The 12,643-nt window shown below is 40.6% G+C and overlaps 1 pseudogene across 1 annotated transcript in view; it reads right to left on the minus strand.

The window, feature by feature from the left end:
* The window catches only part of LOC311054296 (zinc finger RNA-binding protein-like), a 29,572-nt pseudogene extending 17,342 nt beyond the window's left edge, over window positions 1–12,230 (minus strand). The window contains exon 1 of the transcript in view: window positions 12,213–12,230. The product of the transcript in view is annotated as a zinc finger RNA-binding protein-like (transcript). The remainder of the gene's footprint in view (window positions 1–12,212) is intronic.
* Between the last annotated feature and the right edge of the window lie 413 nt (window positions 12,231–12,643).

The raw sequence follows: 12,643 nt of genomic DNA on the forward strand, positions 1-12,643 counted from the left end.
GAGGCAAATATTGTACTTTTACTCCACTACAATTATTTGAAAACTTTAGTCACTAGTTACTTTTCAGATAGCAATTATTATATTATTATAAAACATACATTAACTACTTTAAACCTATTTTATACATAGGCTATTTGAAATATTGTGAGCTTGTAGATCGGCCATTTTCAAACATTTTAGTACTTTTACTTTTGGTACTTTAAGTACATTTTGATACCAATACTTTTGTACTTTTACTCAAGTAAATTCTGAATTCCGGACTTTTACTTGTAACGGAGTACTTCTACATTGCAGTATTATTATTTTTTCTTAAGTAAAACATTTGAGTACTTTTTCCACCACTGCTACTTTACAGAAAAAAAGGAAGCCCAAAGTCGCTTATAATTACAGATTTGGCAACACTGGACTCTGGACTGCGCTGAGAGCAGCCACAACACACACACACACACACACACACACACACACACACACACACACACACACACACACACACACACACACACACACACACACACACACACACACACACACACACACAACACACACACACACACACACACACACACACACGTAACAGTAGCCTGAAACAAACTTAACCTGGCGATTGTACTTAATTCATTTAAGGCCCGTACATGTACATAAACGTTCACATTTCAAATATAAAGTTCTTACCTCATGGCCACGGATGTGACAATTCTGTTCGAGCCCTCAGAAGTAACCGTATCTTCAGTATTGTTCAATAAAAAGCATTTTAATCCGATCGGTGGCCATTTTCTCAGCATGTCCGTCATATGCTTTCAACTGCATTACCCATCGGTTGGTAGGTGTACTGCACTCTGATAGAGTGGTGCCAACTATGAGAAAATGGCCACCGATCGGATTAAGATGCGTTTTTATTGAACAATACGGAAGATACGGCTACTTCTGAGGGCCCGTACATAATTATAACATCCGTGGCCATGGGGTAAAAACTGTGTTGGAAATCTGAACGTTCATGTAGATGTACGGTCCGAAAAAGGCGGGAAAAAAGTATATAAAAGTAATATTACTCCAAAAAAGTATATTATATTATTATAAGTAATATTACTCACCTCAGACAAAAGACGACGAAATAAAAGTAGATTAGTGATATAATATGAAGCGAAATGAAGTAGAACAGTTTCCAATAGTAATCTATCATCGTTCGGAGGCGCCGTTCGGAGCGACCTAGTATCCACACGCCATCTTGAAAAGTGAAGGAGACGAGGCTGGATGGGGTCATTTTAAGGGGAGGGACAAAATCCGCAAGGGCTGTGATTGGTCAGTCAAGCAGACATGCGTACATGCGAGAGGGCATGCCCGGGAATTCCCTCTCTCGCATGTACGCAAGCACAGCCACCCCCGCACACACACACACACACACACACACACACACACACACACACACACACACACACACACACACACACACACACACACACACACACACACACACACACACACACACACACACGCACACACGCACACACATGCGCACGCACCCAAACTATGACGTGCACACACAAACACGACACAAGCCCCGCCCCCCTCCCCACACACACACACACACACACACACACACACACACACACACACACACACACACACACACACACACGCACTACACGCACGCACATGCGCACGCACCCAAACAACTCTATGACATGCACACACAAACACGCACGCAGGTAAACCATTTCCGTATTTGTTTTCATAGAACAAACAAAAAGACATTGAAGTATTAACCAAAAATAGATACATTTGTTTTCAATGCAAACGTCATTTCACTAATTTAAAAGTTAAAGAGAAGAAGTTAGCGAAATATATAACAGCAATAATAATAATAATAATAATAATAATATTAAATAATAATAATAATAATAATAATATTACATAATAATAATAATATTACATAATAATAATAATAATAATAATAATAATAATAATAATAATAATAATAGACATACATTGTAATATTTATTTAACAATGAATATCAATTAATCAATGATATCAATACTGAAATTGTAGAAACACTCTGTTACAAGTCTGGTAATGAAACTTTACTTGAGTAAAAGTACAAAAGTATCGGCATCAAAATATACTTAAAGTACCAGAAGTAAAAGTAGTAATTAGGCAGAATGTCACATTAGGGACTAGGGATAACTGGGCACCAAAACCATCTTGGCACTAGGGACATGAGGGTATTAGGGACACGTGGGCACTAGAGAAATGTGGGCACCTGGTCAACTGGGAACTGGGCACTTGGGACATGTGGGCATCTGGACAACTGGGCACCTGGACGAGTGGGCACCTGAATTAGGAATTGTGTTTTTTTTACTTTACACAGCATGATGCTTTGTTGTTGTCACCATCTTGGCACTAGGGAAACGTGGGCACCTGGTCAACTGGGAACTGGGCACTTTGGACATGTGGGCATCTGGACAACTGGGCACCTGAATTAGGAAAATGTTCACATAGGCCTGTTATAGCGCCACCAGGAGGTGGATGTTTTTGCATCAAACGGTTACATTGTACGCATTTGTGGCGCCCCCTATGGATCAAAGTGGAAATGCTTTTGGGGATTTGTTGAGTAAACCACCCTTGACATGTGATTCAAATTTGGGATTGACCGGACGCTTCGTTCGTGATTTAAGGATTTTTTTTTGTCCTGACGCAAATGGGCGTGGCATATATGGGGAGTTGCGTCATGACTTAAGGAATCTAGGGAAAACATTTTTTTGATTTTTATTCTACGACCTACGGTTCAAGAGTTATAGGCCAAAACGTACAGGGGGTTGTTATAGCGCCACCATGAGGCCGACTGGTGTAATTCTTTTTTTAATAATTTCGAACTAAATCACGAACCACCCCTCCACGTCTTGAAACTCTAGCCCTTATGGTTTCTGAGAAAAAAATACTTGAATTTGAGTTTTTTCACTTTTCCATTAAAGTGAATGGAGAAATTGAATGCACTAATAAATCAATATCAATTAAACTATATAACCAATCTCATAGCAAAATACACGCACACTAGTGATGCGCGGGTCGGGTTTTTTCATGACTCGGCCCGCCCCGCAACAGAACCCAACCCGCCTCAACCCGCCCCGCGAACCCATATATAAATCTATGGCTCGACCCGCCCCGCGACCCGCGATTTTTTTTTAATTCTGTAAAATCATGGTTAGAAAATAATCCCCAAGTGTATTCAAACTGTTTTATTGTTATTATTCTTATTCTTATTAGGAATAAAGACAAAACAAGAGCATGTTATTTTTTTTGCGTGTGAGAGCGCTGACCCGCTCACCCGCAGCCCGCATAATTGCCTCCAAAATTCTAACATTGGGGGAAAAAACTGTGGGAGGAGTAGCGCGGCAAAATAAAGTTTATCTAGAAGTGGAATAAAGTGGGAAGAGTACTATAGTCTGATTGCCCTGTTAGGGCAACCACACTAAATAGTGAATAATCTCACCTATATATAATAAATGCATAGACTTACAATAAGTGCATTCAACATAGGTAGGCAAGGAAACTACTAATCACCAGAAGTCTTAAGTGCATTCTCTTCTAAAACAAGCAACTAAGAGTACACCTAGCGCTAAGGTAAAAGTGCAATATATCAGTTACCTACTTTCTTAAACAGAAAATAGTGAATATTCTCACCTATATAAAGGCATGTCCAAAAATAGGGACAACAGGTTGAAAGTGATTAATTCCAATGGCAACAGTTGACACAACACTAATAAATAAAGAGTCACAATAAGCAATCATTCTAATTGTGGCATTTATTAGTTGTACAATTATGAAAAATAATCATTAAAAAAGACTGGAAGCCAAGATTACAAGATGCAAAACTCATTCAAGTATCAAAATACAGACTGCTAGATTCATATACAGTTTCAATATTCTCATCATCATCATCAGATTCGTCCCAGTTAAGTACCTCTACCCCCCCCCCCCCCCCCCCCCCCCCCCCCCGCATGCTTAGCAATATGCAAACGCCGGATGGGACCAGGATGGCTGAAGGTGCAAAACTGACACCAATGAGCTGACAGTGTACCGTAGAGCAGCGGTTCTCAACCGTCCTGTTCGGCCCCCAAATAATTGGCAAAAAAACCCCCAAAAGATTAATGTAAAAACAATAATAATGTAAATAAATAAATTTAAAAAAAGTCATGGTTTGCTTTTCTTTTTAAATAAACGTGATTTTTTTTTTCTTTTGATCGTGGAAACCGATAAATATGAACTTAAGTTCTGTTGATCCAAGCCCAGAACGTGGCTCTGAAAATGGACCCAAGCCTTGAGAACCACTGCTCTTAGAGTTTTACCATACTGACCCCAACATGTACCATAATTATACAAGAGTTTATCATCATAATGACCGGACTATGTACTGTACCCATATACACATCATCAGCTGACTAAAAGAGTACCGCTAAAGCCCGCTTTATACTTGGTCGTACGCCCCGAAGATAGCAGATCTACAAGCTAACTAGTAGTCCCAGAACTAGAAGTTAGTAGGCTCTGTGCATAAAGGCCAATACAGGCTCCTTCCAAGGTCGGAGTTTTTTTTTCTTTTTAAAGGGAGGTGATATAACCATAAAGTATATCAATGATGGTAGATATAGACGGATTTCCGCGCGACGTCATCACAGAGCAGAATGCGCAATCTGCGCATGCTCGGGGAAAACGAATTGTTGCGCCGTTCACTCTGTTGTTATGATCGGGAGTTAGATAGCCATAATTCTGCTATTATAGGCATAATAGGCATAATGCTGCTATTATATACAAACAGATCCAACTTCCAACAAATCATTTTTATTGAGTAAACAAGGTATTACAAACTGCATAATTTAATCTACTTTCATTAAACCCGGTGAAGATCATTTATTTTATGAATGGACATTTGACCAGAGCTGCTGCGGGTAATGGCGCCCTCTATAGGCTACCCCCGGATCTGCACGGTCATATCCTCTCATGTTTACTAACAGGAAACCTGTCTATAGGAAGATCGTCCATCCCAATTATAGCCACTAGATGGCTTACAATGGCATACCAACGTCCTGTTTACTGGTGCTAGATCCCACGAGTGTGTTGCTGGGACAGAGACAGACAGGTCCCTAATAAAGTTGATGAGTCTCTGAAAAAAATAATTGAGTCAAAATGGGACACTTGAGCCATCTGAGCAGCCTTCTGCTGGGTGGAGCCGTAAAAAACATCAAGTACATCATATGGGTCTAGAGATTAAACTGCACACAACAACAACAACAACAACAGAAACAAAGTCGTTTTGGGGGAAGGAAGAGAATTAGTTAATCCTACACCTGATTCAATTCCAGCATGAGGACAAACCCATGTCCTTTAAAAACAGATTAAAACATGAGAAAAACAACTTTTTTCAAAAATCAAATAAAAATAAAGCCACCAAAAGTGGTCTGTGTGTAGTGTCCATTTCTGTCATTTATATCTGAAAAGTAACTAGTAACTAAAGTTTTCAAATAATTGTAGTGGAGTAAAAGTGCAATATATGCCTCTGAGATGTAGTGGAGTAGAAGTAAAAGTATTGGAAATTGGAAATACTCAAGTAAAGTACAAATACCTCAAAATTGTACTTAAGTAAATGTACTTAGTTACCTTCCACCACTGGACACAACAGCAGTGACGACACACGTGTTTCAATTGGCATAACGACTACATTGGGGAGAAAAGGGGTAATAAAGCAAAATTATAAATAAAAGACCAAACATGTCTACCAATGATGTCACATTTATGCAGGTTTCTGAACTGTCCACAGCCCTCCTCTGAGACACAGAGTGAGTAGAGACAGAAATGGTGCCATCTTATAACGAGCATTAGTGAGGACCAATTATATGAAGATATGTTGAAAAATGGTTAAGTGTACCTTTAACCCCTTGACTGTATTATACTTCGCAGTACAATGGTTGTGTACAACAGGGATACCCAAAGTTGGGGTCGCGACACCACTTGGGGTCGCGGGAGACTGACGGTGGGGTCGCGAATTTATTTGGGGTAATTACATTTTTATTGTATTTTTTCAATTTTAAATTCAACAGAATGGATGAAATACAGTCTAAAAATTATTACAAATAGTACATTTTAATACATTACAAATGCGCACCGAACATGCAAGTTTATGTGCATAAATGACCTCCAAGTTTTAGGTGGGGTCGCGAGTCAATTTCCGCATTATTTTGGGGTCGCAGGCTGAAAAGTTTGGGAACCCATGGTGTACAAAATGCATCACGGCGTGTTGTTGTGAGCTTGTAGATCTGCTACTCTCATTATTTAGTTTTAGTTTTTTAAATAATCGTTCATTAACCGTACATCATCGAGGCAAAAGTTATAAATATGTTTTGAAGTCACAAGGCCCAGCCCTAGATCATACTGTACGTTTGTCTGATGTCATTTATCAACTCAGATGCTCCTTTGGAAAAAGCATTTGTTTCCGTTTAACTAACTTCTCTACGTATGAATCTATGTGGATTTGGACCAAAGCGTTTGTCACAAACTGCAGCTAAAGGTTTTTCCCCCTTTTATGGGTCATCATGTGTTGTTTTACATAACTCATGTCAGCAAAGCCTTTGTTGCAAACTGTACAAGCGAATAGCTTTTCCCCTGTATGGGTCACCATGTGTTGTTTTAGATGACTCAATTGACTAAAGCCTTTCCTACAAACTTTACAAGTAAAGGGCTTTTCTCCTGTATGGATCATCATGTGTCTTTTCAGATGACCCTTTTGAATACAGCCGTGGCCACAAACTGTACAGGTAAATGGCTTTTCCCCTGTATGGGTCATCATGTGTGCTTTTAGATGATGCCCGTATCTAAAGCCTTTGCTACAAACATCACAAGTAAAGGGCATTTCCTCTGTATGGGTCCTCATGTGTGTCTTTAGCTTTCCCTTACGATGAAACATTTTGCAACAAACGGTACAAGTAAATGGCTTGGCTCGTGTATGGGTACTTGTGTGTGTTTTTAGATAACACAAGTATCTAAAGCCTTTGCTACAAACTTCACATGTAAAGGGCATTTCCCCTGTATGATTCATCATGTGTTTCTTCAGATTTGCCTTAAGTTTAAACATTTTGCAACACAATGTACAACTAAAACTTTTCTTCCCTGTGTGACTCTGCATGGAGTGAGTTTCTTGTGCTTTCGTGTGTTCAGTTGAGGTGCTGGCTACAGGCTCTGTGTCTCTGTTTTCACCATCATCACCTTCACTTTTCACTGCTAGTAATGTCAACATTGGCCTATCAACCTCTTCTGGTCTTTGAAGTAGCTCCTCCTGCTCCTCTTTGATGTGTGGAGGCTCTGGTTCCTCCTGGACCAGACTGGGGCTCCTCTCCTCTTCAGGGGAAACCTCCTCTTTACACACAGGGAGGTGCAGGACGTCTGGGGAAAAGATACAATGAAAGCAACCATGAAATATTTTACCTATATATTTTTCCCTTCTTTTTGAGTGGTGCCAACCACTCCTATATCTGACTTTGTCCGTGTGTCCGTATGTATGTATGTCCAATAAACAAACATTGATGACAACACGGGTGATGACAATGCGGGGCTCATCAAAGGCACCACTCTCTTCACACAGGGTGTGATTTTTTCATTAAGGGTGTGTTTGGAAATGCGCACCAGGAGTGCACTGACTTATTAGTTTGTATTGGCCAGTGTGCTCAGTGCTGTATATCCGAATGCACCTTAAGTGTTACCTGTGTTTCATAGGTGTGCTAGTTGGAGTAACTTTCGCTGTAAATAAATGGTCTATTGCTAAACCATAGAGCCAGCCTAATTTATCTAAGATATTTGTTATTGGCTTCAACCATTCCACTTTACCAATACACTTTGTGGTGGAAAGTGAACGCTGTCTCAGTTTTGTACTGTAATCAAATGTTTGAATCTTTGTGTACACTACAGCTGTCTATCATCATAGATGATCAGTGGGCCAGGCCGGTTATTTCATAATCATGCGATTGACAGCCAGCTATCGACATATGTATCATTGCAAAAACTCTGTCATAGTCACCATTTATCAATGTTTTTGCTTTTTTTTGTCTGTTTGTGTCTTAAGCGATTCCCATCACAGTTCAGCTGAAAAGAAAGAAAACCACAACAGGACAGGCCGACACGCAGGACGGGGCTACGGGCTAAGACGCACAAGCACAGAGTGCGGTGATCAACCACTATCGATATAATGTATCATTGCAAAAACTGTCATAATCACCATAGAGCCGTAGAGCTCACCACTAACCAGATTAACCCATTAAGACCTGAGGCGATTCTTAAAAATGTTTTCTAAATCCAACAGTTTTTTGGAAAAAAATAAAATAATAATGTTTTCAAGATTTTTCAAAAATAGCAGATCTACAAGCTCGTAGCGCGGCACTCGGTGCCGAGCTATGAGCTTGTATATCTGCTATTTTTGAATAGCCTAAAGAAATCTAAAAGTGACACAGATGCGTTCTAGGTATTAATGGGTTAAGGTATTGTCAAAAGGCTTATCATTTGCCCCTACTCATAACACCAAACATTTCGACACCAAACATTTTGACAACAAGGTTGAGTTGTTTAAATGTTATAGAAAACAAACCACCACCTACTCCTACTGACACACGACTTAAAGGACGACTTCACCCATTTTCATCCTATCTTCATATAATAAATCCTCACTAACGCTCCTGATAAAATTGTGTTATTTTTCTACTACTCAGTCGGTGTCTCACAGGAGGGCTGTGGACACTTCAGAAACCCATCTACCAGTGACATCATCGTACATCTTCTTTTTTTTTTTATTAACGCGAAAACAATGGCTTCCATTATAGCATGCTAACTTTCCAGGAATAGAAAGCCTGTAGTTTCTATTAGTATGGATTCCGCATCGATGATGTCACTGGCAGACGGGTTTCTGAACTGTCCACAGCCCTCCTCTGAGACACAGACCGAGTAGACAAAAATGGTGCCATGTTACAATGAGCATTAGCAAGGACCAATTATATGAAGACAGGTTGAAAATGGGTGAAGTCGTCCTTTAACCCACGCTGAACGTACAACCTTAAAAGAGCTGCAACGCAATAAAGACATTGTGATAAAAAAAAGAGCAGATAAAGGAGGGGAAGTTGTTGTGTGGGATTATGACAACTTGACAAGTATGTTCAAGAGGCTCATTGTCAACTAGAAAACACTGAGTATTAATTACACTGAACTCCATAGTAATCCTCTTCTCCGCATGCAGGAGGAACTCACTGCTGTAGTGTAGTGGACCGAGCTAAAGCAAGCCCTACAGAAGTCCCTGGACGGGGTGCTACACCAGAATGTTACGTGTGGTACTGAACATCAACCAGGACGAGCACATTACCAACTAGAAAATGTGCTCTTCGGAGCACAGGTCTCCGCCAGTACTGTTCCCGATTAATCCTGTCTTACCTATTTATATTACATATTGTCACGTGTCACTTGACCAATGTTAGCTTGGCTGATGGAAGCTCACTTCAAAAAATATAAATGATTTTTTGAAGTGACACACCTATTTATAGGATTTTATTTCGTCATGCGTCTCGCTAGCCAATCAAAGCATTGGTGACAACGTGCGACGTGACATATTGTCACGTGTCACGTGAAGCTTGACCAATGTTAGCTTGGCTGAGACGGACGGACACACGGAAGGACAAGAACGAAAACATACTCTCCACCTCTGGCGGGGAGACAACAAGGGTCTGTACGGGGCACTACCAAGTGTATCAGAAAAGATACCAGTCAGGAGGATGAGACTAGCCGGCCACTGCCACCGGCACCGAGAATTCCCGGTCAAAAAGCTCGTACTGTGGGAACCAACACACGGGCATCGATCAAGAGGACGTCCCACACCTACCTACGTGGATGTACTAAGGAAAGATGCTGGTGCAGAAAGCACAAAGGAGCTGGCCAGATGTATGGAGAACCCAGATGACTGGAGACTCCGATGGAGGGCTCGTCTGAGGACGACGTAGAGAGAGAGCTAGAGACAGTGGATGGATCACCACCAGTGAACACGGATTCCTTTCATGTGAACACCCTAGATTGGAAACATTTTATATGTTGCCGAAAGTGCATAAGGAGCCCAAAGACACTCCCCCAGGTAGGCCAATTGTGGCCCCGCTAATGGGACCCTCACTGAACCTGCTAATGGGACCCTCACTGAACCCACTAATGAGACCCTCACTGAACCCACTAATGAGACCCTCACTGAACCCACTAATGAGACCCTCACTGAACCCACTAATGAGACCCTCACTGAACCTGCTAATGGGACCCTCACTGAAACCCGCTAATGGGACCCTCACTGAACCCGCATCGCAGTTCATTGACTATTTTCTAAAACCCTGTGTTCACAATGTACCTTCATATGTGCGGGACACTACAGACGTCTTAAATTGAGTCATATTGATGAGCACACAGTTTGGGACTTCATGGTCATGGTTACTATGGACGTTGAAGCCCTTCACACTAATATTGATCACTCTTGACGGCCTTAGCAGTGAGTCACTTTTTGTCAGATAAAGAGGGACTGACACCCCGTACAGGTTTCATTGTGGAACTCACCGACTGGGTCTTGAACAACAATGTGTTTCTGTTTCAAAATAGGAGGTTTAAACAGTGCAAAGGTACTAGTATGGGAGCTTCCTTTGCACTTGAGTATGCATGTCTGTTTCTAGGTCTGTGGGAAGCTGAACCTGTGTTTGATATAGTCAAAAATCCATTCAGAGAGAACATTCAAATATATTGTCGATTTATCGATGACAAGAGTGGAGGGAATAGAACAAGTAGAGCATGCAGCGACTGAGTAGCTGCAGATCAGTGATAGGTTCTTTGAATGTTATTCACAAAGGCTGTATCTGCAAAAGCTTAATAAAAAAAAGTTAAAGGTGGCAATAGACTTAAAGGGGAATACCACTCATTTTCAACATTGAACCATGTCATAATATACCTTTGAGCTGTTGTGTGGAGATACAAAAAAAGTCCCCACCCCCTTCTATGTTGCCTAGAACTGGAGAATTGATTGTAGGGGTCATGTGATCAGTGACATATGGAAGGTGTACTCTTTGGCCCGCCCTCTAGGCTGTTGCATTCACTAGAATGGTGAATTTCACTTCCCGCTGAAAGAGTGCGACTTGAATATAAAGTTAAAGGAGTGGTTCACCCAAAAAATGACTTATTCTCTATCAATCACACTCCCCATGAAGCGTTGAATTCATGGAGTTTTGTTTAGTTTTTGTCTCATTCCTAAGCCAATAATTTGATGACTGGCCAAAAGATCCTAATGTATCCACTAGGAGACACAAAGGAGACTCCTTTGTGTCTCCTACCGGAGAGACCGCCGGTCATTCAATTATTGGCTTAAGAATGCAACAAAAACAAAAAATCTCCATGAATTCAACGCTTCATGGGGTGTGTAATTGATAGAAAATAAGTCATTTTTAGGGTGAACTACTCCTTTTTCAGCCAGGAATTCTATTATCTAAATACTATGTCTTGTGAAATGTGATATATAACCATATGCCATTATAAACTACTACAAGTCGCACTGTTTCAGCTGGACCCCGACTGAATGAACCGAGAGCCACCAGGTGGCTGAACTTGGCTCGGCAACATAATAAAATATGAGCACAACTCAGTGTCAACAAGTAATTTCTTTAAATGCACAGTTCAGAAGAGTTCATAGCATTCATTAAAATGTCCTTAAATTAAGTACCCGCTATTTAAGTAGGTAGGGGCATACGTCTGCGTCCAATACAACATCTTGAAATTTAAACTTTACCGTTTCTGAACCTACACCCATCTGACATACAAGTCTATAGGGCATAGCAGTGGCGGCCATATTGTGGTGCCACCGATCAAAAGCCCATTAATTTTCCCCATAGCCATTTCCGAAAATATTTATATTAATTATTTTAAGCCTGGAACCAAGCCATCCAGGCTCCTGGTGAATCATGACCATACAACATTTGATTCTGTGAAAAAAAATATCCTTTGCAAAACAAACAATATTTATTAAATATAGTAGGCTATATCATATAATTTAATTAAATATTCAAATATATTTTTTCACAGAAAAATATATGGGCTGATTGTATGGCATTTAGCCTTGTTAGTTGAATACTTAAAACTTTTTTTTTTTTTTTTACCTGAGTGAGTGTCACACCTGGTCGTCCTTGTCCATGTTGACACATCAGCCTCTTCCTGTTCCTGTTTGATCTGTGGTGGTTGTGGTTCCTCCTGGACCAGACTGGGGCTCCTCTTCTCCTCATGTTCAGATGAAACCTCTTTACACACAGACAGAAAGAGGACAGAAGAGGTAGAATCAGCACCACAAATCAAAGTGTAGTTAAGCTAGCAGTAGCTAAGCTCGTGTAGACCATATGTAAACATGTGTTTAGCTGTCATAATTATTTGTAATTATTTAGTTGTCTCTGCCAGGCCGAAGGTGTGGCCGAGACTATAGTCTTGCACCCTAGTCTCGCGTAGCCAGACAACTATTCCACAATCTCCGAATGCTATATACCCCAAATCCAAAACTCCCGAAATCTAAGTCAATCGACTACAAGGTCCTGCTAATCACTCATAACTGCATAA

The sequence above is a fragment of the Gymnoscopelus microlampas genome (genome assembly GCF_963454915.1).
Source record: "Gymnoscopelus microlampas genome assembly, chromosome: 10".
NCBI classification, from domain to species: Eukaryota; Metazoa; Chordata; class Actinopteri; order Myctophiformes; family Myctophidae; genus Gymnoscopelus; species Gymnoscopelus microlampas.